The sequence below is a fragment of the Saccopteryx bilineata genome, chromosome 4 (genome assembly GCF_036850765.1).
Source record: "Saccopteryx bilineata isolate mSacBil1 chromosome 4, mSacBil1_pri_phased_curated, whole genome shotgun sequence".
Lineage (NCBI taxonomy): Eukaryota > Metazoa > Chordata > Mammalia > Chiroptera > Emballonuridae > Saccopteryx > Saccopteryx bilineata.
Window position 1 is genome coordinate 119,022,667 of NC_089493.1, and position 27,106 is coordinate 119,049,772.

Here is a 27,106-nt window from a genome sequence, read left to right on the forward strand (position 1 = left end):
GGGAAAGCTAAGAGGGGTCTGCTGTACAATTTAAAATAAAATGTTAGGAAACTTTAATATGTTATTATATCATACTTAAAAATAAAAAATGATAGTATAATTATTTGGAGAAAACTCAGTCACTCATTGTGAAAGCATAAGAGAAGATGAAGAGATGAATTCAGTAAAGAAGGCTGGTTGCAAGAGCAATGCTGGGCATATGCTTGTCCAAGCCCTTACAAAGGCAAGTCGACGTTTTATTATTTTTCACTATGGTTTCCATTTAACAACTGCAGAAATATAGAATGGAAAAACAGAAACAACAAAGAAACACATGTCCAAATGGCAAACAAACTGACATTCTCTGATGCAACTGCTTTTGTACAAGGTTTTAACTTTCAGGAAGCTGGAGACAGTCAATGCCTGCATTGAAATTCTTTGGGTTATAACTTGTCTAATCCAATCACACTCATATGTATTCTCTATGATATGCATTAAAGTAACGTTATTCATTGCACATCATTACAATTCAAACTTATTATTTTAGCAGTAAACACAAAGATATTGAGCTTCACTGGATCGGTTTTCACCAGTTCTACTTCATGTGACTGAACAAAACAATGGCTATGAATAACAGTTCACACTACATGGATTAAACATCTTTCTTCTTGATATTTAGCAATAGATTTTCTACTTTGGTGATAAATTTGCAAGTACTTTAACAATCAAAGGTAGTGAGTAGCAAGAGACTTAAAGGGACATATGCATTACTATTACATAGAAATGTAACTTTAAACAAATAATTTTAAAAAATGAAAAAAAAACATGTAAGTCAAAATTGGCAAATTTAAATGCTATGTTACTTTGAGATAAAAAGGAGCATGATAATTATTATTGTTGTTATTATTATTATTATTATTATTATTAGGTGAGAGGATGGGAAAGATTGAGGCAGACTCCCACATGTGCCCCAACCGGGATCCACCCAGCAACCCCATTAGGGCTAATGCTCCAGTACCAAGCCATTTTTAGTGCCTGAGGCTGTTGTGCTCTTGGACAGAGCTATCTTCTGCACCCAAGGCCATGCTCCAACCAGTCAAATCACTGGTTGGGGCACAGGAAGAGGGAGAGAAGGGGAGAGATGTAGGGGAGAAGCAGGTGGTTGCTTCTCTATTGTGTCCTGACCAGGAATCAAACCTGGGACATCCACACACCAGGCCGATGCTCTATCCACTGAGCAACCAGCCAGGAGTGAGCATGGAAATTATTAACAAAGATTCATAATACAAATTATTTCTTGGTATAGGGATAATATCTTTTTGGAGGCAAACATGCAGTTCAAAGATATAGCTATTGTTCACTTGTTTTCAGTGCATACATGATTATTATTTTTTAATCTGAAAATTATAAATTCTCTTATACAAAGGTTATGGTTATAAAATTGTAATATAAAGTATTTAAATATAACATTTAGTATTATGGGTGGCAGTTTTCAGTGGATACAATAAAAATAAATTAAAAATCATAGACCTTTACTTGCTAGCATATTAGCTCTTCTGCCAATGTTTTAGAAATAGAAATATTATTTTATGTCAAAGACTATCATAATAAAATAATCAAGAAAAAAATTTCACAACAATATGAGAACATGACTTAAGCATTTAATAATACAAATAGCAAGTGACGTCACAGAAATGGCGCCATGAGCAGCGCGTCCGACAACTCTCCCCTAAATCACAACAAATTTATCAACTAGAAACAGAAAAATTTATCCTCGGAGCATTCCGGAGTTCCACACAAACTGATAGCGAAAGGACTGTTATCACTTGAATCTGAGAGACGAGGGTGTGGAGGAATCTACCACAGGGACGTTCTTTCAAACCGCAAGGAAGTGCGCCTGTGTGCAATCAATAAGACCACCCTCAGATGCCGATAAGAAAGAGGAAATCGAATATTATGGATACAAAAGAAAGAGAGGTAACACAAATAGATGTGGAAAAATCTATGGAGAAAAGACTTAACATATTGGAAGCCTTGGAGCTAAATGACAGAGAATTTAAAATAGAAATCTTAAAAATACTCAGAGATATACAAGAAAACACAGAAAGGCAATATAGGGAGATCAGAAAACAACTCAATGAACACAAAGAATATATTACCAAGGAAATTGAAACTATAAAAACAAATCAAACAGAAATGAAAAACTCAATTCACGAGCTGAAAAACGAGGTAACAAGCTTAGCTAACAGAACAGCCCAGATTGAAGATAGGATTAGTGAAATAGAAGACAAACAACTTGAGGCACAACAGAGAGAAGAAGAAAGAGACTCAAAAATAATAAAAAATGAGAAAGCCCTACAGGAATTGTCTGACTCCATCAGAAAGAATAACATAAGAATAATAGGTATATCAGAGGGAGAAGAGAAAGAAAATGGAATGGAGATTATACTCAAACAAATAATAGACGAGAACTTCCCAAGCCTGTGAAAGGAACTAAAGCCTCAAATTCAAGAAGCAAACAGAACACCAAGTTTTCTTAACCCCAACAAGCCCACTCCAAGGCACATCATAATAAAGATGACACAAACCAATGACAAAGAAAAAATTCTCAAGGCAGCCAGGGAAAAGAAGAGTACAACATATAAAGGAAGGCCTATTAGATTATCATCAGATTTCTCAGCAGAAACTCTACAAGCTAGAAGAGAGTGGACCCCAATATTTAAAGCCCTGAAAGAGAGGAACTTTCAGCCAAGAATACTATACCCATCAAAGCTATCCTTCAAGTATGAAGGAGATATAAAAACATTCACAAATACAGAAAAGATGAGAGAATTTATCAACAGAAAGCCCCCACTCCAGGAAATACTAAAGGGGGTTCTCCAACCAGATTCAAAGAACAAAAGAAAACAACACCACAAGTAACAGCTCCACCAAGAACACAATAAAACCAAACTTAAACTGTGACAACAAAGGAAAAAAGGGGGGGAGGATGGAGATTAACAGTAGCAAAGGATGATGAAGTGCAGAAATACTTATAAGATAGGGTACTACAATGAATATGGTAGGTACCCTTTTCATTACTTAATGGTAACCACCCTTAAAAAAACCACCACAAAAACACTTGACTTAAAAAAGGTAGCAACAGAGGAAAGAAGTATGGAACACAAACAAACAAAAACAAATGATAGAAAAACAAAAGAGAAGAATCAAACTAGATGCAAAACTAACAGAAAGCAAGTTATAAAATGAGAGTAGGGAACCCACAAGTGTCAATAATTACACTAAATGTAAATGGATTAAACTTACCAATAAAAAGACACAGAGTAGCAGAATGGATTAAAAAAGAAAATCCAACTATATGCTGCCTACAAGAAACACATCTAAGCAACAAGGATAAAAACAAATTCAAAGTGAAAGGCTGGAAAACAATACTCCAAGCAAACAACACCCAAAAAAAAGCAGGTGTAGCAATACTCATATCTAATAATGCTGACTACAAGACAGAAAAAGTACTCAGAGACAAAAATGGTCATTTCATAATGATTAAGGGGAAGTTGAATCAAGAAGACATAACAATCCTTAATATATATGCACCAAACCAAGGAGCACCAAAATATATAAGACAGCTACTTATTGACCTTAAAACAAAAACTAACAAAAATACAGTCATACTTGGAGACCTCAATACACCGCTGACGGCTCTAGATCGGTCATCCAAACAGAGAATCAATAAAGATATAGTGGCCTTAAACGAAATACTAGAACACCTGGATATGATAGACATCTACAGGACACTTCATCCCAAAGCGACAGAGTATACATTTTTCTCTAGTGTACATGGAACATTCTCAAGAATTGACCATATGTTGGGCCACAAAGACAATATCAGCAAATTTAGAAAAATTGAAATTGTACCAAGCATATTTTCTGATCATAAAGTCTTGAAACTAGAATTCAACTGCAAAAAAGAGGGGGAAAAACCCACAAAAATGTGGAAACTAAACAACATACTTCTAAAAAATGAATGGGTCAAAGAAGAAATAAGCGCAGAAATCAAAAGATATATACAGACAAATGAAAATGAAACTACGACATATGAGAATCTCTGGGATGCAGCAAAAGCAGTAATAAGAGGAAAGTTCATATCACTTCAGGCCTATATGAACAAACAAGAGAGAGCCAAAGTAAACCACTTAACTTCACACCTTAAAGAACTAGAAAAAGAAGAACAAAGACAACCCAAAACCAGCCGAAGAAAGGAGATAATAAAAATCAGAGCAGAAATAAATGAAATAGAGAACAGAAAAACTATAGAAAAAATCAATAAAACAAGGAGCTGGTTCTTGGAAAAGATCAACAAAATTGACAAACCCTTGGCAAGACTCACCAAGGAAAAAAGACACAGGACTCAAATAAATAAAATCCAAAATGAAAGAGGAGAGATCACCACAGACATCATAGATATACAAAGAATTATTGTAGAATACTATGAAAAATTATATGCCACCAAATACAACAATCTAGAAGAAATGGATAAATTCTTAGAACAATACAACCTTCCTAGACTGAGTCAAGAAGAAGCAGAAAGCCTAAACAGACCAATCAGCAGGGAGGAAATAGAAAAAACTATTAAAAATCTCCCCCAAAATAAAAGTCCAGGCCCAGACGGTTATACTAGTGAATTCTATCAAACATTCAAAGAAGACTTGGTTCCTATTCTACTCAAAGTCTTCCAAAAAATTGAAGAAGAAGCAATACTTCCAAACACATTTTATGAGGCCAACATAACCCTCATACCAAAACCTGGCAAGGATGGCACAAAGAAAGAAAACTACAGACCAATATCTCTAATGAATACAGATGCTAAAATACTAAACAAAATACTGGCAAACCGAATACAACAACATATTAAAAAAATAATACATCATGATCAAGTGGGATTCATCCCAGAATCTCAAGGATGGTTCAACATACGCAAAACGGTTAACGTAATACACCATATCAACAAAACAAAGAACAAAATTTACATGATCTTATCAATAGATGCAGAAAAGGCTTTTGATAAAATACAACACAATTTTATGTTTAAGACTCTCAACAAAATGGGTATAGAAGGAAAATATCTCAACATGATAAAGGCCATATATGATAAACCATCAGCCAACATCCTATTAAACGGCATAAAACTGAGGACTTTCTACCTTAAATCAGGAACAAGACAGGGTTGTCCACTCTCTCCACTCTTATTCAACGTGGTGCTAGAAGTTCTGGCCAGAGCAATCAGACAAGACAAAGAAATAAAAGGCATCCATATCGGAAAAGAAGAAGTAAAGCTATCACTTTTTGCTGATGATATGATCCTATACATCGAAAACCCGAAGGACTCCACAAAAAGATTATTAGAAACAATAAACCAATACAGTAAGGTCGCAGGATACAAAATTAACATACAAAAGTCCATAGCCTTTCTATATGCCAACAATGAAATATTAGAAAACGAACTCAAAAATATAATCCCCTTCACGATTGCAACAAAAAAAATAAAATACCTAGGAATAAACATAACAAAGAACGTAAAGGACCTATATAATGAAAATTACAAAGCATTGTTAAGGGAAATCGAAAAAGATACAATGAGATGGAAAAATATTCCTTGTTCTTGGATAGGAAGAATAAATATAATCAAAATGGCCATATTACCCAAAGCAATATACAAATTTAATGCAATTCCCATCAAAATCCCTATGAGATTTTTTAAAGAAATGGAACAAAAAATCATCAGATTTATATGGAACTATAAAAAACCCCGAATAGCCAAAACAATCCTAAGGAAAAAGAATGAAGCTGGGGGCATTACAATACCTGACTTTAAACTATATAATAGGGCCACGATAATCAAAACAGCATGGTATTGGCAAAAAAATAGACACTCAGACCAATGGAACAGAATAGAAAGCCCAGAAATAAAACCACATATATATGGTCAAATAATCTTTGATAAAGGGGCCAACAACACACAATGGAGAAAAGAAAGCCTCTTCAACAAATGGTGTTGGGAAAACTGGAAAGCCACATGCAAAAGAATGAAACTCGACTACAGCCTGTCCCCGTGTACTAAAATTAATTCAAAATGGATCAAAGACCTAAATATAAGACCTGAAACAATAAAGTACATAGAAGAAGACATAGGTACTAAAATCATGGACCTGGGTTTTAAAGAACATTTTATGAACTTGACTCCAATGGCAAGAGAAGTGAAGGCAAAGATAAATGAATGGGACTACATCAGAATTAAAAGTTTTTGCTCAGCAAGAGAAACTGATATCAAAATAAACAGACAGCCAACTATATGGGAACTGATATTTTCAAACGACAGCTCAGATAAGGGCCTAATATCCAAAATTTACAAAGAACTCATAAAACTCAACAACAAACAAACAAACAATCCAATAAAAAAATGGGAAGAGGACATGAACAGACACTTCTCCCAGGAAGAGATACAAATGGCCAACAGATATATGAAAAGATGCTCAGCTTCATTAGTTATTAGAGAAATGCAAATCAAAACTACAATGAGATACCACCTCACTCCTGTTAGATTAGCTATTATCAACAAGACGGGTAATAGCAAATGTTGGAGAGGCTGTGGAGAAAAAGGAACCCTCATTCACTGTTGGTGGGACTGTAAAGTAGTACAACCATTATGGAGGAAAGTATGGTGGTTCCTCAAAAAACTGCAAATAGAACTACCTTATGACCCAGCAATCCCTCTACTGGGTATATACCCCAAAACCTCAGAAACATTGATACGTGAAGACACATGTAGCCCCATGTTCATTGCAGCACTGTTCACAGTGGCCAAGACATGGAAACAACCAAAAAGCCCTTCAATAGAAGACTGGATAAAGAAGATGTGGCACATATACACTATGGAATACTACTCAGCCATAAGAAATGATGACATCAGATCATTTACAGCAAAATGGTGGGATCTTGATAACATTATAAGGAGTGAAATAAGTAAATCAGAAAAAAACAAGAACTACATGATTCCATACATTGGTGGAACATAAAAATGAGACTAAGAGACATGGACAAGAGTGTGGTGGTTACCAAGGGTGGGGGGGGAGGGAGGACATGGGAGGGAGGGAGGGAGAGAGTTAGGGGGAGGGGGAGGGGCACAGAGAACTAGACAGAGGGTGACGGAGGACAATCTGACTTTGGGCGAGGGGTTTGCAAAATAATTTGATGACAAAATAACCTAGACATGTTTTCTTTGAATATATGTACCCTGATTTATTAATGTCATCCCATTACCATTAATAAAAATTTATTAAAAAAATAATAATAATACAAATAGCTAGGTGGAATAAAAAAATAAATAAAATAAATTGGCTATAACTTATGTATGTGAAAACATGAGATGTTTTAAAACTTATTTTTAAGTTTCATTGTAGTGCTTTTGGAAGATAATTCTCTAAACTGAAAACAAAAAGCATAAATATTTTCAGCAATATTTTAATATTTAAATCTTAAAGCATAGAGTGAATTCATACATTTGTTTATTGTTTTAGGGCTAATCCTCACATTCTATTTCCAATGACATTCTTGAAAGTTAGTCATTTGACTTTCACAGCTTTTGCTGACCATATTCTTTCCATTTGGGGTAGTTTAAGCATAAACATTTCATAATGCCAAAGTGTAAAACATTCAAATGCCTCATTTTGCACTGTTATATATATATAAATGCTTCACAAATGTTCTAGTTCTGATATTTCCTGAAATGTTTTATATATGTGGCAAAAATGGTATCCAATAATTAATAAATAATAATGCAAAAATCAACTGTTTCACATACTTAAAACTGTAAACCTACATTTTCCCCACTTTGTATGTGATGTGTGTGTGTGTATGAATAGTGCTTTAAATGAATTATTAACAATTCCAATTCATTGTATAAATTATACATATTTCATAATATAATATCAAGTTAAATGTTTTAAAAATGAATGATTCTTGAATGTAATTATATCAGATGTTAAATTAATTTTTACTATAAACCTTAAAATGTTTTATATATTTACCATATTTCATGGGATCTAACTTGCAATCTATAATAATATAAACTATTATTTTATCTACCATCAGGAAATAAAAAATTTAATTATATATAGATGGATCATCAACTATAAAAAACCTATCATTTTCAGTGATGATAAATGTACAAAAAATCGTTAGGTCTTAAAATTTATGACAATAATATAAAAGATTTAATCATTTTTAGACATGATTACTTTCCCAAATTCTGAACAGTTGTTTATTACCTTTATTTTTGAATTTATTTCATCTGATTTTCTGATTACCATTATATGTTGTATCTTATACTGTACCTCAAAGCAGAGTCTTCTATACCTTCAGCTTTATCATAATATTTCTTTTAACATGATTTCTTGTTGAGAAAAATGAAGGTTTTATCCTTAGCTACAGTATTTTAACATAGCTAATACACTTTACTAAATGGTAAAGCAAGAATTTTTCTATGAGACTCATGTTATATAAAAATTATAAACATGCATGGTTTCAAGATACATGTTTTTCTTTTTCTAGATTAATAGTCCTGAAAGATATTCTACAAAAAAAGACATTTTATAAAAGATCCCCAAACCTTTGGCTTAATTTTGCTGGGAACCTAAAACTGCTCTTACAATAAAGTGTGTGTGTGTGTGTGTGTGTGTGTGTGTGTGTATGTGTGATAAATAGTGGCACTGAATATTAAAAAAAAAACTGGACAGGCCTGACCTGTGGTGGTGCAGTGGATAAAGCGCTGACCTGAAATGCTGAGGTTGCCAGTTCAAAACCCTGGGCTTGCCCAGTCAAGGCACATATGGGAGTTGAAGCTTCCTGCTCCTCCCCCCTTTCTCTCTCTCTCTCTCTCTCTCTCTCTCTCTCTCTCTCCCCTCTAAAATGAATAAATAAATAAAAATAATTTTAAAAAACTGGACAAAAATGTAGTGTTCTGTGTATTTAGTCAGTAACATCAACAGTGATGTAACCTTTCATCAGATGCATAGTGACTTTGGTATTTTTGCATTATACCATAAGGTCAATTCATGCTATAAAATCACTGAGAAAAGAGTGGGAACTTCTGAGTATTCTCTATAGAGAGAGCTAATCAAATATTTAGTAAGTTTTAGTGATCTATAAAACACTGTACTGGTAAGACTAGACTTCACAATATCAAGGAGCTTACTTGTTTGTAAGATGAAAATTTTATCTTGATAGAAGAAAATTAATTCTTTAGAAAAGGAGATTCACTGTGGAAAGTTATGAATATTCTCCAATGGTAAGAAGGGGTAGAGATAGTGATTTTCACCAGGCTTTGTCTTATAGTAAGCATTAGAAGTTTTTGAGCAAGAATTTGAATTAAAAAGGAGATGTTTGGGAAAACAGAAATGTTTAAGTAGGAAAATTTAGCAGATTTTAAGGGCTTTGAACAAGGAGGTAGAGATGAGCATGGAAATAAAAACATTAGTGTAGCAGATATTTAAAAGAAGAGATTGTAGGATTAAAAACTAAAAAAATTACATGGATAATGTAATCTATTTGAAAAGATGGTCAAAGAATATTTTTAGAATTTTTCTTGTTTTGCCATGTTTCTGTCACATTATGTATATCCTCACTGAACTTTGTATTGATGTTATAGAGTGAAAAACTATATATATATATATATATATATATATATATATATATTTCCAAAAGATATCTAAATATTCCTTGTCTGGAGTTATACTACAATTTTAAAGATACAAATATTAAAATATTATCTAGTGATGAGTTCATAACAAAAAATTGGTGATTTGTGACAAAAATTTAGAGTAAGTATAAGACAAAATTGTGTCTAGTCTGGGAGCTAAAAGTGCTGTTATGTGTTACACAACATTCTGTAATCAAGCTCAAAACTTACAGAGTGTCCTCAAACTATGATTAATAGTGAAATAAGATTGTCAGTAAAAGAGATTTACAATTATAAAAATATTTTTGCTTCATTTATTTCTATTGTCAAAATGAGATTCATAAAAATGTTCAGTTAAGGGCCATTGATCAGAATCACATTCTGTTAGTAAAATGGTAAATTTAATTTTCCTGAACAAATGACCAAATCAGAATTAAAACTAAAATCTATTTACATTGTTCTAGTCAGGTTTGTCTAGTTTATGCTACGGTAACAAACAATCCCCCAAACTTAGTAAATAAAACAGTAAGAATGGCCTTTTTTTTACATAGGTATTAATCTTGGCTTATATGGTGTTCATTCCTCTGTTGAGCTTACTCATGAAGGCAGACTGAGTCTTCATCATGAACAGTGACTGTCATTGCAATTGAAAAGAGAAAAAGAATCATGAACTGGCTTCTGAGAACTTATATGGAAATGACATCTATCAAATCCATATATAACTCCTGACTCAAATCAGAGTGAGTCCAGGGCACAGTGGCCTTTGCAGTCCATTCTCACTAATAGCAAACCTCTTGAATTGATATAGTTGCCACAAAACAGATGGCTTTCTCTAGGTTTGTTACATAAATGGACTAAAGATGGCTCATGGATATTGATGCCTATGTTGTTTATTTCTCCACAGCAGGCTAAGGACTCTTAGGTCAAAGCTTACCAGCACCATCCAACTGCTTTAAATATAGCTTAATTAGAATATTTTTATCAACTCAGAACCTGCCTTCTTTTCATATCTCGTGAAAGTACACCCAACATCTGCCAGCCATGGATTAAATCAATTTCATAGTTATAAAAAAACACCCAAAACATTACTGTCCTCCAGAGCCTCCTCACCTTCCTGCTGGTGACATTGCCCAGACAGTCAAATTTATCTCAGAGTCCTTTTGCCTCAGGGAGTTGTCTTTCCTACTTGTCCATCTGTAAATTTCTGATCCTCTAACATAATTGATATTACATTTGAAGAAAGAAGTTTTAACTGTTTGGGTAAGTAAACTATTTTAAACCAACATTTACTGAGTATTTACTTTCCCAGAAATAGTTATAAGAGCAACTTTATGTGATAGACACCTAATTTTATGGTTGAAATAACATAAGCCTAAAAATGTTATATAATGTTTCCAATGTCAACATTGTTAGTAATTGATATAAAGTTGATTCCAAGTTAGGGTGGTAAAACTCTAAACCCTCAGTTCTTATTACTCTGTTACCTTGTCTCAAAGCATAATAAAAATAAAGTTTGAAATTATAATTAGTTGCAATGTAATAGCTTACTAAAATGTAAACTAAAAATGCCATTTAAATTACAGAAAGAAACTAGAAAATAAAGTAGAAATTAATGATTATGATTGTCATTTATGTCACATATATGTCATAAATATATATATGGACTATATATTATTATACATGCATTCTTAATTTTAATTTCATTTTAAGTATGTAGAGCTCCAAATTAAGTACATTTATTTGAAATTATAATAAATGCATGTGATTTACATTACAACATCAGTGATATAGAAAAATTATACATAAAAATGGTGATGTGTTAAATTGCTTGTTTTACTCAGTAGTCATCACTGTATACTTTCTTGGCATTGCTATGAAAGCCAATCTGTGTACAGTGAGAGGAGGTTAATGAACCACTAAGAAAAAGCAAGATGTCTTCAATTCAGGCAATTATTTCTGTTCTTGTGGCCTCATTAGAAGTCAGTATTTTCAATTGGTATGACTGACTATAAAGTCATCCAAATTTTTTTAAGTTTCATTGAGACAGGAGAAATTAATCAGCTCATAGAGGGGTGATTAATTTTTTTGGAAGCTTTGACATTAGATGAGAGAAACAAAATTGATCTTCAGTCATTTTTATAAGATGATGATGATGATGATGATGATGATGATTTAGAGAAAGGCAGGAAGAGACAGAGAGACAGAAACATTGAGCTATTCCTGTATGTGTCTTGACCAAAGATCTAACTGTTAACAACTGTGCTTTCTGGGTGATGCTCCAAATAACTGAGCTATCCAGCTAGGACTTAATTTTTTATAGATTGACTTATTTTTAGAAACAAAAAAGAAAGTGACAGAGAAGGGAGGTGGAAGGGAAACATGTATTTGTTGTTCTACTTTGTAGTGCATTCACTGGTTGCTTCCCATTTGTGCCCTGACCAGGGATTGAACCCACAACCTGTCATTTCAGTACAGTACTCTCACCGACTGAGCTAACCGGCCAGGGCATAACATTATTTTTTTTTTACATTTGAATAATTATAGTTGTGGGAATTTTTCTATCCAAAAATAGTTGGTGCGTTAGATAATTGTCATATTTTAACATTGGAATTATTAAAATAGTGAAGTTCAAAGACCAAAAGCCATTTATAATAATTATTTCTATATTAAATTAGTATTTAATAATTAAATTTAGATAAATAAAAGAAAAATAAAATAGAGTCCATGCAGATGTTCAATGCCGTATTGCTACTCTGATTTCTTTTATTTAGAAATTAAATTTGACCTGGTTGCTTGGCTCAGTGGAAGAGTGTTGGCTGGTGTGTGGATGTCCTGGGTTTATTCCCAGTCAGGGCACATAGGAGAAGTGCCTCTCTCACTTCTCTCTCTCTCTCTCTCTCTCTCTCTCTTCTCCTCCTGCAGCCATGGCTCACTTAGAGCAAGTTGGCCCCAGGCACTGAGAAAGATTCCATGGCCTCCACTTCAGGTACTAAGAAGAGCTCAGTTGCCGATCAATGAAGCAATGCCCCAGATGGGCAGAGCATTGCCTCCTAGTGGGCTTGCTGGGTGGATCCCAGTCCAGGCACATGCAGGAGTCTGTCTCTCTGCCTCCCCTCCTTTCACTGAATTAAAAAAATAAAAATTAATTTAATAGGGTGACATTGATCATTAAGAGCACATAGGCTTCAGGGAAACATCACTATAGTATTTGAATGGTTGATTGTGTTGTGTGCCCATCACTCAAAGTCAAATCACTTTTCATTACCAGATTCCAAAGTTGCTTGTAATGTTACACTGTTTCAAATTAATATAATTTATTTCTGTAAAATTAATCTATATAAACATACTCAAATAAATTGATACAAATATGTTTATGTCTGGCTTCAGAGATGTACTTAGGTATTTTCTAGCCAATTTTGGCTAGCATATGAAAAATTTCCACCTTTACATATTATTTAGCCAGAACTTTTACTCAATATTCTTGAATTTTCTTGCTGTAATGGGAATGGTTTTGGTAACCCTCTTGCTACATCTTTCCTCATTTCTTAACTGGTTTCTCCAGTCATTATTTACAATTTGGAAATCTGTGAAAAAAGAAAAACCCCAGCACACCTCATGTACTAGTAGATAAAATATGGCATATAGGAGAAATAGGAAGCCACTATTACAAACAGGACTACTTGTGAAAAAGAGTTTAGGAATGTGAAAGCTGAAGAAAAAAGTAATCAGATACCTATGTGTTGATCTGATCTTCAAAATGAGGTGTCTTATTTAATAGATTGAAGGGAAACCTACAAACGAGAACATTCTTTCCCAATTCCAATATATAAGCTAGCACCATTGCTCTGCTGAGGAAATTGAACAGTAGTAGCACAGGGATGTCCGACACAGGTAAGATGGAGTTAAATTTGACTCCCCACAGCCTGAATTGGCCAACTAAGCATTCAGGAAATATCCTCATCCCCACTTAGAGGATCAGAACATGCTAAGAGAACACAGTGATTTCCCATTAGAGCAGGGGTCCCGAAACTACGGCCCGAGGGCCACATGCAGCCCCCTGAGACCATTTATTCGCCCCCTGTCAAACTTCCGGAAGGGACACCTCTTTCATTGGTGGTCAGTGAGAGGAGCACAGGATGCATCTGCATCCTGCGCTCCTGGAGTACTGTATGTGGCAGCGCTGCAAAGTGCGGCTTCTCTCACGTACAGTACTACTTCCAGTGACGCGGGATGCACGCATCATGGCTCCGGAAGCGCATCATATCACTTGATATGGCTAGCAGTGACAAATATGGAACTGGACATTGACCATCTCATTAGCCAAAAGCAGGCCCATAGTTCCCATTGAAATACTGGTCAGTTTGTTGATTTAAATTTACTTATTCTTTATTTTTCTTTATTTTAAATATTGTATTTGTTCCCATTTTTTTTTTTTTACTTTAAAATAAGATATGTGCAGTGTGCATAGGGATTTGTTCATAGTTTTTTTTATAGTCCAGCCCTCCAATGGTCTGAGGGACAGTGAACTGGCCTCCTGTGTAAAAAGTTTGGGGACCCCTGCATTAGAGGCTTGTAGTTGGGACAAAGAGGTTTTTCTCTTGCAAATGCAGATCTATAGGTACAACTCAGTGGTTGACGACATGTTCCTAAAAGCAAATAAGAATGTTTGTACTGCACTCTCAGTCCAGTGATCAGATCAGACTGCTATAGAAAATAAGATGAACTCTGTGTATAGTTTCTATTCTCAGTTCTGATCACAAAATCATTTAAACTACCTGCTCCTACAATAAAGTATGTGTTACTTTGAAGAGAAGCAATATGGTAGGAGTGAGAGATATAATAATCTCACACATATCAGAATGGCTATCACCAATACTATAAATCAACAAATATCAAGGGTTGGCAAAAATGTGGAACAAAAAGAATGCTTTTGCACTGTTGGTGAGAATGAAGACTGGTGCAGCCACTGTCGAAAGCAGTATGGAGTTGCCTCAAACAATTAAAAATAGAACTGCTCTATGACCCAGCAATTGCACTTCTGAGAATATATCCAAAGAAACCCAAAACACTAATTTGAAAAAATATATGTGCCCCTATGTTCATTGCATCATTATTCACAATAGCCAAGATTTGGAAGCACCTGAAGTATCCTTCAGTAGATGAGTGGATAAAAATTCTGTGGTTTATTTACACAATGAAATACTACATAGCCATTAAATAAATAAATAAATAAATAAAATCTTATCTTCCAGGAAAACATGGATGGACCTGTACAGAATAATGCTAAGTGAACTAAGCCACTCATTGATGTACCATAAATTTCAGTTATATGTGGACTCTAATATATCAAATAAACAAACAAAAAAATAGAAACAGACTCATAGGTTTGGAGAACAAACTGACAGCTGTCAGAGGTGATGGGGTGGGGGGTCTGGGTGAAATAGGTGAAAGGATTAAGCAAAGAAAAAATTTTCATAGGCTCAAAGGAAAAAAATGGGTGAGGTAAGGTAGCAGAGAGTAAAACAGAAATAAATGGTAACAGAAGGAGACTTGTCTTTGGGTGGTGAACACACAATACAATATACAGATAGTGTTTTATATTTACACCTAAAACCTATATAACTTTATTAACCAATGTCACCCCAATAAATTCAATAATAGTCTATGTTTATATAAGATTTAAATTGTTGCAAAATACAGAGTTATATTTTCTTTGTTCAATTAAGCAGTAGTGAATAAATATTTTCATGTTAGTGTAAATATATATATATATATATATATATATATTTTTTTTTTACAGAGACAGAGAGAAAGTCGGAGAGAGGGATAGACAGGGACAGACAGACAGAAGCATCAATCATCATATCATCAGTTTTTTGTTGCGACACCTTAGTTGTTCATTGATTGCTTTCTCATATGTGCCTTGGACATGGGCCTTCAGCAGACCAAGTAACCACTTGCTTAAACCAGCGACCTTAAGTCCAAGCTGGTGAGCTTTGCTCAAACCAGAAGAGCCTGTGCACAAGCTGGCAACCTCGGGTTCTTGAACCTGGGTCCTCCGCATCCCAGTCCGATGCTCTATCCACTGCACCACTGACTCATCAGGCTAAATATATTGTTTATCTATAATTATTATTTTGTTCTTCTGTTTTAAAAACTATATGCAGGCCCTGGCCTGTTGGCTCAGTGGTAGAACGTCAGCCTGGCGTGCAGGAATCCCGGGTTCGATTCTCGGCCAGAGTACACAGGAGAAGCACCCATCTGCTTCTCCACCCCTCCCTCTCTCCTTCCTCTCTGTCTCTCTCTTCCCCTCCCGCAGCCAGGGCTCCATTGGAGCAAAGTTGGCCTGGGTGCTGGGAGTGGCTCTATGGCCTCTGCCTCAGGTGCTAGAATGGCTCTGGTTGCAACAGAGCAAAGCCCAAGATGGGCAGAGCATCACCCCCTGGTGGGCATGCCGGGTGGATCCCGGTCAGGCGCATGCAGGAGTCTGTCTGACTGCCTCCCTGTTTCCAACTTCAGAAAAATACAAAAAAGAAAAAAAACCCAAAAAACAAAAAACAAAAACTATATGCATATTTCCATTCAATGTATGTTTGTACTGCTAAAAAGTGTTAAATAGCCTGACCAGGCAATGGCGCAGTGGATAGAGCATCAGACTGGGATGCGGAAGACCCAGGTTCGAGACCCCGAGGTCACCAGTTTGAGCATGGGCTCATCTGGTTTGAACAAAGCTCACCAGCTTGGACCCAAGGTCACTTACTCGAGCAAGGGGTTACTCAGTCTGCTGAAGGCCACAGTCAAGGCACATATGAGAAAGCAATCAATGAACAACTAAGGTGTCGCAATGAGCAACTAATGATTGATGCTTCTCATCTCTCCATTCCTGTCTGTCTGTCCCTGTCTATCCCTCAATCCGACTCTCTCTCTGTTTCTGTAAAAAAAAAAAAAAAAAGGTGTTAAATAAAAATACAAGTAGTATTATGTTGATTGTTATTTTTAGTTGAAAACGTCTATAACAGAGCAACAAATATATTTATCTCCCTTTGTTCCTAGGTTGTAAACTTCCATTTCCTTTTAGGTGTATTTATCTTGCTATCAATATGTCAGATAAAAATAGTTCTTGACTGTATTCCCAGAGGCCATTGCACATACACAGTATTTAGATATAATTTCTATTTTAAAATGGAAATTTTGACCTCTGATATTCACTGAGGCTGTAGGTCCCTTACAGTAAAATTTTACTCTTCTCTAATTTTTAGCCCATGACTTAATGATACTAAATTTTAGATAGTTAATAGATACTAGGTATTGAATAAATGTAAACCCAAAAACACGAAGCCAGAACCAGATTATTTTATAAATATTTCTCTTTTCAATGTTTTAAATAATTTTCAAAGTGCTTCACTATAACTCATTTATCAAAATCTTTATAAGATAACTCCTACAAATAACATAATTTCATGTTCATTTACCCAAATATTCCAAATGACTTTAGAAATATGAATTCATTTTCTTTATGTGCTTAACAAAAGCAACAAATTGATGTTTTGAGGATATACACTCGATTGTAAGGTGGAAGTGCTGTCTGAAAATAGACATAATTATACCACATCATTATTACGCTGCCATTAAAGATTGCTTTAGAATATAATTAGCCAGAAAGAGGATACATCTAATGTGTAAATCATCTTTGTATTTAGTGTGAATCTACAAAGGAAATTGAAAGTTAATAAGTACTTTAAGTTAATGTGTTCCCCTGAATTTCTGTACTCTTTCTTTGAGTGATTTCAAGTTTATTTGAATCAGGCATTATCTTTGTATTTTGTAGAAATTCTCAGTTTGTGACATTTTTTTTAACTTTTTTTTTTCAATTTTTATTTATTTATTTATTCATTTTAGAGAGGAGAGAGAGAGGGAAATAGAGAGAGACAGAGAGAGAAAGAGAGAGAGAGAGAGAGAGGAGAGACAGAGAGAGAGAAGGGGGGAGGAGCTGGAAGCATCAAATCCCATATGTGCCTTGACCAGGCAAGCCTAGGGTTTCGAACCGGCGACCTCAGCATTTCCAGGTCGACGCTTTATCCACTGTGCCACCACAGGTCAGGCGACATTTTTGAATTACAAATGAGATGAGAATTTTTGATGATTAAAAGCAATATTTTAAAATATGTTAAATCAACCCTCAGTTTTAGTTTCCTAAAAGTAAAAATTGTCACTCTCTACTGCTTAATATGATGCATTCAATTTATGATACTTTCAATAGATTAGAAGTTTGAATACACAGAGATTTTTCTATAAAGTAAATTATGTTTTAATTAAAATTTAAGTTCCGAATTATGTAATTTGGAGATTATAATGGAAAATTGAGATATTATTTGTTATAAGGTACTATAGAGAGTGATGTCACGGAAATGGCGCCGTGAGAAGCGCGTCCGACAGCTCTCCCCTAAATCACAACAAATTTATCAACTAGAAACAGAAAAATTTATCCTCGGAGCATTCCGGAGTTCCACACAAACTGAAAGCAAAAGGACTGTTATCACTTGAATCTGAGAGACGAGGGTGTGGAGGAAGCTACCGCAGCGACGCTCATTCAAGCCGCCAGGGAGTGCGCCCGCGGTGAGTCAGCCCATATACTTGGGAACCGCAAGCCGCCGCTCGCGGCCGCGAGCCCGCGAGCTGCCTTGAACCCCCGCGGAACCGCCACCGCGAGCGGCCGCCACGAGCCGCCGCGCGCGCCCGGTCCGGTTGAGCACTGCTGACGTTCCCAGCGGCCCACACACTGCGAGTGGGGGTCGCCGGCCACCGGTGCCCGGAGCACCCCATTCGCGCGCGTGCCTTGGGCATTCCACGCGCCCAGGGCGCCCTACTGGCCCGCACACCCAGGGGGCTCCATTATCCTGCGCCTGGTGCGGGCCAGCCGCCAGCGGCAGGGCGAGCGGGAGAGGCTTGGGAGATTCTCTCCGTGGGCGGGGCACCTCACCCAGCCATTCAAGCTAACAATCAAGCGTTGGGGGAGGGGTGCGCGCAGGCAGCCTAAAATACCTTCTGAAACACAGCTGCGACCCAATCACTGAAATTAGCTTAACCCATAAAATCTGCGCACCCTCGGTTCTAATTGATAAGATCTCTCTCAGTTCAGCGATCCAAGACAAGAGGCGTGATATTTTTTAGTGCCTCTCGCTAAAGGGGCAGGGGCAACTTCTGATTGATAGAGCCTCCATATTCAGGGATAAACGCTAACAAGAAGGACTTGGCAGATAATAAGGTCTATACTACACTAGTCGTAAGCAGAGACTAGTGCCTCTTCTTCCCTGCAAAAACAGGCTACAAAGTGTGGAAAGCCTGGGTTGAGAGGTCCAACTAAATGATAGGCGCTGAACAGTCACCTTGACAACAATTGACTCCCACCCCCACCTGATTACACTGGAGGCCCTGACTGTCAGAGCCTTTCCCAAAGCCTTGCATTGAGTGGGGATAGAGTGGGGATTTCCCAGCTCTTTGAGCCTCTTACTCCCCAGGCAGAAGCAGTTGCAGCCTTATAGCTGGATCACCAGGCTGCTAATTCAGAAAGGGGGGACTAGGAGAGAGAATCCAGGAAAGCAAACTCTCTCATCGTTGGACCCTGCAAACGCCAACAAGCCTTTACTTCCAGCAAGACTAAAGCCAATTATATGACATTGCCATAGAATCCCATCAACTGTAAATTCCTAACTAAGAGTGACACAGGGGCAGAGCCTGGGGTACAGAGTCACCGACTAGGAAGAGGGAGAGAAAAGAAAAAGGAAGAAGTTAACCTCTCAAAATCAAGAAAAACCCACAGACTTTACAACTTGATCCACTAATTTTTTTTTTTTTGTTGTTGTTGTTGTTGCTTGTTCTTCTATCTTTTTGCCTTTATTTCCTCCACCTCGGTCCTTCTCTTCTCTGCCCATCTTATGCTTCCCCTTTCTTGAACTACACTACCCATGAGTGTTGCATTTTATTTTTCTTCTTCATCCTCACCCTCCTTTAAGGTAATACTCCAAAACACTTAACTCTCACTCTCTCCTCTTTTGTTTTGTTTTTTTTTTGTCTTGCTTTATTTTGTTTTTTTCTCCTATTTTATTTCTTCCTTCGTTTTTCTCTTTTTCTTATTTTTTCCTTTCTATTCGTTTTTTCTTTTCTTGTTTTACTTTCCTCCCATATAATCCTCAATCACGAACAAATTAGTTAATTTGGGACTCAAGGCTTTTTCTTGGTTTTATTTCTCTTTTTTGCTTTTGTTTTTATTTTTTTTCTCTCTTGTTTGTTTATTTTTGTGGCATTTTGGGTCCTCCCAACTCAAGGTCTCCATTGTATTTAGTCTACGCTCTACTTAATACAACAGATTTTTACTTATTATTTTTATTTTTTTTTCTTTATTATTCTTTTTTGGTCCTTTTTTCTGATTCCCTTTTATCCCTCTCATTATATCTCGTAGTTGACCATCACTTACAAGCAAATCATCTTATGCGTGTCTAAGATTTTCTTCTTTTTTTTTTTTTTTTTTTTTTTTTTTTTGCATTTAGTAGGTCCCTACTCCCTTTTTTTTGCCCCTTGAACTCTTCACCCCAAATCAGGCCCTCCATTATAGGCACGATATTTCCCTGAGGAGGGGAGAGGAGGGAAAGAGAAGAGAGAAAAAAGGGGGAAATAATAAATTATTACTGTTTTTTTTTGTGGGGTGTTTTACCCTTATTTTTTTTTCTTTTTACTCTTTATTAATTCTAATTAGTGCTATCAATAAGACCACCCTCAGATGCCGATAAGAAAGAGGAAATCGAATATTATGGATACAAAAGAAAGAGAGGTAACACAAATAGATGTGGAAAAATCTATGGAGAAAAGACTTAACATATTGGAAGCCTTGGAGCTAAATGACAGAGAATTTAAAATAGAAATCTTAAAAATACTCAGAGAGATACAAGAAAACACAGAAAGGCAATATAGGGAGATCAGAAAACAACTCAATGAACACAAAGAATATATTACCAAGGAAATTGAAACTATAAAAACAAATCAAACAGAAATGAAAAACTCAATTCACGAGCTGAAAAACGAGGTAACAAGCTTAGCTAACAGAACAGCCCAGATTGAAGATAAGATTAGTGAAATAGAAGACAAACAACTTGAGGCACAACAGAGAGAAGAAGAAAGAGACTCAAAAATAATAAAAAACGAGAAAGCCCTACAGGAATTGTCTGACTCCATCAGAAAGAATAACATAAGAATAATAGGTATATCAGAGGGAGAAGAGAAAGAAAATGGAATGGAGAATATACTCAAACAAATAATAGACGAGAACTTCCCAAGCCTGTGGAAGGAACTAAAGCCTCAAATTCAAGAAGCAAACAGAACACCAAGTTTTCTTAACCCCAACAAACCCACTCCAAGGCACATCATAATAAAGATGACACAAACCAATGACAAAGAAAAAATTCTCAAGGCAGCCAGGGAAAAGAAGAGTACAACATATAAAGGAAGGCCTATTAGATTATCATCAGATTTCTCAGCAGAAACTCTACAAGCTAGAAGAGAGTGGACCCCAATATTTAAAGCCCTGAAAGAGAGGAACTTTCAGCCAAGAATACTATACCCATCAAAGCTATCCTTCAAGTATGAAGGAGATATAAAAATATTCACAAATACAGAAAAGATGAGAGAATTTATCAACAGAAAGCCTCCACTCCAGGAAATACTAAGGGGGGTTTTCCAACCAGATTCAAAGAACAAAAGAAAACAACACCACAAGTAACAGCTCCACCAAGAACACAATAAAACCAAACTTAAACTGTGACAACAAAGGAAAAAAGGGGGGGAGGATGGAGATTAACAGTAGCAAAGGATGATGAAGTGCAGAAATACTTATAAGATAGGGTACTACAATGAATATGGTAGGTACCCTTTTCATTACTTAATGGTAACCACCCTTAAAAAAACCACCACAAAAACACTTGACTTAAAAAAGGTAGCAACAGAGGAAAGAAGTATGGAACACAAACAAACAAAAACAAATGATAGGAAAACAAAAGAGAAGAATCAAACTAGATACAAAACTAACAGAAAGCAATTTATAAAATGGCAGTAGGGAACCCACAAGTGTCAATAATTACACTAAATATAAATGGATTAAACTTACCAATAAAAAGACACAGAGTAGCAGAATGGATTAAAAAAGAAAATCCAACTATATGCTGCCTACAAGAAACACATCTAAGCAACAAGGATAAAAACAAATTCAAAGTGAAAGGCTGGAAAACAATACTCCAAGCAAACAACACCCCAAAAAAAGCAGGCGTAGCAATACTCATATCTAATAATGCTGACTACAAGACAGAAAAAGTACTCAGAGACAAAAATGGTCATTTCATAATGATTAAGGGGAAGTTGAATCAAGAAGACATAACAATCCTTAATATATATGCACCAAACCAAGGAGCACCAAAATATATAAGACAGCTACTTATTGACCTTAAAACAAAAACTAACAAAAATACAATCATACTTGGAGACCTCAATACACCGCTGACGGCTCTAGATCGGTCATCCAAACAGAGAATCAATAAAGATATAGTGGCCTTAAACGAAATACTAGAACACCTGGATATGATAGACATCTACAGGACACTTCATCCCAAAGTGACAGAGTATACATTTTTCTCTAGTGTACATGGAACATTCTCAAGAATTGACCATATGTTGGGCCACAAAGACAATATCAGCAAATTTAGAAAAATTGAAATTGTACCAAGCATATTTTCTGATCATAAAGCCCTGAAACTAGAATTCAACTGAAAAAAGAGGGGGAAAAACCCACAAAAATGTGGAAACTAAACAACATACTTCTAAAAAATGAATGGGTCAAAGAAGAAATAAGCGCAGAAATCAAAAGATATATACAGACAAATGAAAATGAAAATACGACATATCAGAATCTCTGGGATGCAGCAAAAGCAGTAATAAGAGGAAAGTTCATATCACTTCAGGCCTATATGAACAAACAAGAGAGAGCCGAAGTAAACCACTTAACTTCACACCTTAAGGAACTAGAAAAAGAAGAACAAAGACAACCCAAAACCAGCCGAAGAAAGGAGATAATAAAAATCAGAGCAGAAATAAATGAAATAGAGAACAGAAAAACTATAGAAAAAATCAATAAAACAAGGAGCTGGTTCTTGGAAAAGATCAACAAAATTGACAAACCCTTGGCAAGACTCACCAAGGAAAAAAGACACAGGACTCAAATAAATAAAATCCAAAATGAAAGAGGAGAGATCACCACAGACATCATAGAAATACAAAGAATTATTGTAGAATACTATGAAAAATTATATGCCACCAAATACAACAATCTAGAAGAAATGGATAAATTCCTAGAACAATACAACCTTCCTAGACTGAGTCATGAAGAAGCTAAAAGCCTAAACAGACCAATCAGCAGGGAGGAAATAGAAAAAACTATTAAAAATCTCCCCAAAAATAAAAGTCCAGGCCCAGACGGTTATACTAGTGAATTCTATCAAACATTCAAAGAAGACTTGGTTCCTATTCTACTCAAAGTCTTCCAAAATATTGAAGAAGAAGCAATACTTCCAAACACATTTTATGAGGCCAACATAACCCTCATACCAAAACCTGGCAAGGATGGCACAAAGAAAGAAAACTACAGACCAATATCTCTAATGAATACAGATGCTAAAATACTAAACAAAATACTGGCAAACCGAATACAACAACATATTAAAAAAATAATACATCATGATCAAGTGGGATTCATCCCAGAATCTCAAGGATGGTTCAACATATGCAAAACGGTTAACGTAATACACCATATCAACAAAACAAAGAACAAAAACCACATGATCTTATCAATAGATGCAGAAAAGGCTTTTGATAAAACACAACACAATTTTATGTTTAAGACTCTCAACAAAATGGGTATAGAAGGAAAATATCTCAACATGATAAAGGCCATATATGATAAACCATCAGCCAACATCCTATTAAACGGCATAAAACTGAGGACTTTCTACCTTAAATCAGGAACAAGACAGGGTTGTCCATTCTCTCCACTCTTATTCAACGTGGTGCTAGAAGTCCTGGCCAGAGCAATCAGACAAGACAAAGAAATAAAAGGCATCCATATCGGAAAAGAAGAAGTAAAGCTATCACTTTTTGCTGATGATATGATCCTATACATCGAAAACCCGAAGGACTCCACAAAAAGATTATTAGAAACAATAAACCAATACAGTAAGGTCGCAGGATACAAAATTAACATACAAAAGTCCATAGCCTTTCTATATGCCAACAATGAAATATTAGAAAACGAACTCAAAAAAATAATCCCCTTCACGATTGCAACAAAAAAAATAAAATACCTAGGAATAAACATAACAAAGAACGTAAAGGACCTATATAATGAAAATTACAAAGCATTGTTAAGGGAAATCGAAAAAGATACAATGAGATGGAAAAATATTCCTTGTTCTTGGATAGGAAGAATAAATATAATCAAAATGGCCATATTACCCAAAGCAATATACAAATTTAATGCAATTCCCATCAAAATCCCTATGAGATTTTTTAAAGAAATGGAACAAAAAATCATCAGATTTATATGGAACTATAAAAAACCCCGAATAGCCAAAACAATCCTAAGGAAAAAGAATGAAGCTGGGGGCATTACAATACCTGACTTTAAACTATATTATAGGGCCACGATAATTAAAACAGCATGGTATTGGCAGAAAAATAGACACTCAGACCAATGGAACAGAATAGAAAGCCCAGAAATAAAACCACATATATATGGTCAAATAATCTTTGATAAAGGGGCCAACAACACACAATGGAGAAAAGAAAGCCTCTTCAACAAATGGTGTTGGGAAAACTGGAAAGCCACATGCAAAAGAATGAAACTCGACTACAGCCTGTCCCCGTGTACTAAAATTAATTCAAAATGGATCAAAGACCTAAATATAAGACCTGAAACAATAAAGTACATAGAAGAAGACATAGGTACTTAAATCATGGACCTGGGTTTTAAAGAACATTTTATGAACTTGACTCCAATGGCAAGAGAAGTGAAGGCAAAGATAAATGAATGGGACTACATCAGAATTAAAAGTTTTTGCTCAGCAAGAGAAACTGATATCAAAATAAACAGACAGCCAACTATATGGGAACTGATATTTTCAAACGACAGCTCAGATAAGGGCCTAATATCCAAAATTTACAAAGAACTCATAAAACTCAACAACAAACAAACAAGCAATCCAATAAAAAAATGGGAAGAGGACATGAACAGACACTTCTCCCAGGAAGAGATACAAATGGCCAACAGATATATGAAAAGATGCTCAGCTTCATTAGTTATTAGAGAAATGCAAATCAAAACTACAATGAGATACCACCTCACCCCTGTTAGATTAGCTATTATCAACAAGACGGGTAATAGCAAATGTTGGAGAGGCTGTGGAGAAAAAGGAACCCTCATTCACTGTTGGTGGGACTGTAAAGTAGTACAACCATTATGGAGGAAAGTATGGTGGTTCCTCAAAAAACTGCAAATAGAACTACCTTATGACCCAGCAATCCCTCTACTGGGTATATACCCCAAAACCTCAGAAACATTGATACGTGAAGACACATGTAGCCCCATGTTCATTGCAGCACTGTTCACAGTGGCCAAGACATGGAAACAACCAAAAAGCCCTTCAATAGAAGACTGGATAAAGAAGATGTGGCACATATACACTATGGAATACTACTCAGCCATAAGAAATGATGACATCAGATCATTTACAGCAAAATGGTGGGATCTTGATAACATTATAAGGAGTGAAATAAGCAAATCAGAAAAAAACAAGAACTACATGATTCCATACATTGGTGGAACATAAAAATGAGACTAAGAGACATGGACAAGAGTGTGGTGGTTACCAAGGGTGGGGGGGGGAGGGAGGACATGGGAGGGAGGGAGGGAGAGTTAGGGGGAGGGGGAGGGGCACAGAGAACTAGATAGAGGGTGACGGAGGACAATCTGACTTTGGGCGAGGGGTTTGCAACATAATTTGATGACAAAATAACCTAGACATGTTTTCTTTGAATATATGTACCCTGATTTATTAATGTCATCCCATTACCATTAATAAAAATTTATTAAAAAAAAAAAAAAAAAAGGTACTATAGTATAAAGCGTTGAGAAGACCAACACTAAAGAGCTGAGTGACAGTCCATTTACTTCAGTCCTTCAGTTTCTTGGTCTGTAAAGTAGGTAAATTAAATCAAGAATATCTATAAACTATTTTGCATATTTAAACATTTTATTCAATTTGCGGGAATATAATGAACTCATACAGTGTGCAAAGCATAGAGTATTAAAAATAAACAAATATACAAAATCCCCCTAAAAACCCACTTCATACCAATCATACTTGTTAGGAGGAGTGTCCTCATTTATGGAATGCTTTGAGCAGAATATTCTTAGGTATGGTTACCATTAGCAACCCTAGCAACCCTAAACGAAGATCTTTGGATGAAGGGGGCATGGCTCCTTGAAAAATGTCATGTAAGATAGGTGAACATGTAGATATAAAATAGGCATGTTCCATATCCTGAATGCTCTCCAGTTTAAGACATGACGTGCAATTCTGATATGAGATATCTTTTAGTCTGGGCCATAGGTTGCGATGTAAGAGAGAAGTATCTGGGGAACACATGAGATTACTTACATGTTTCTTTACCTCATATATGCTTTTTGCCTTCTTATATTCTTGAACCAATTGTAAAGCTTGATACTTTACAAGTCTGTTTTGACGATGTAGTGTTTGTGTTCATTTGCATAAAATAAAACAAATTGAGATACAGTATGTAACTGAAGATAACAATTTTATGCCGATCTCCAGAGTAAAGGGGATGAATAGGACTTCATTTTCTCTGCACCTGTTAGGCCAGTAGAAAGGTACAGAACGTTTTTCTCTATGGCTTGGATGAAAATATGTAATTTCCTGACTATTTAAACTAGATTGACAACTGGAAATCTATGGCCAGTTTTCATAGATGGGGTGCTGCTGTTCATGGTTGTGATCCTTGGATGGTGGCAGAATTATGTTGACATTAATGGAACTGGGAGTGCATGGAGTGAACCAGAGGTGCTGATGTATGATGCATTACTTCCAATACATATACTTTATAAATAAGACTATTTAAAATACTATCTTTAGACATATATAATAGGGATCCCTGATGTAGGCTATATAATTTAGATGGCCTCACTCTGGCTCTCCATTGGTTGAATCTCATTTCAAAAACAAAGGGGATTATTCATGAGTTTATACCCCTGTTTCTAAACCACATATTATTTGTATTTTC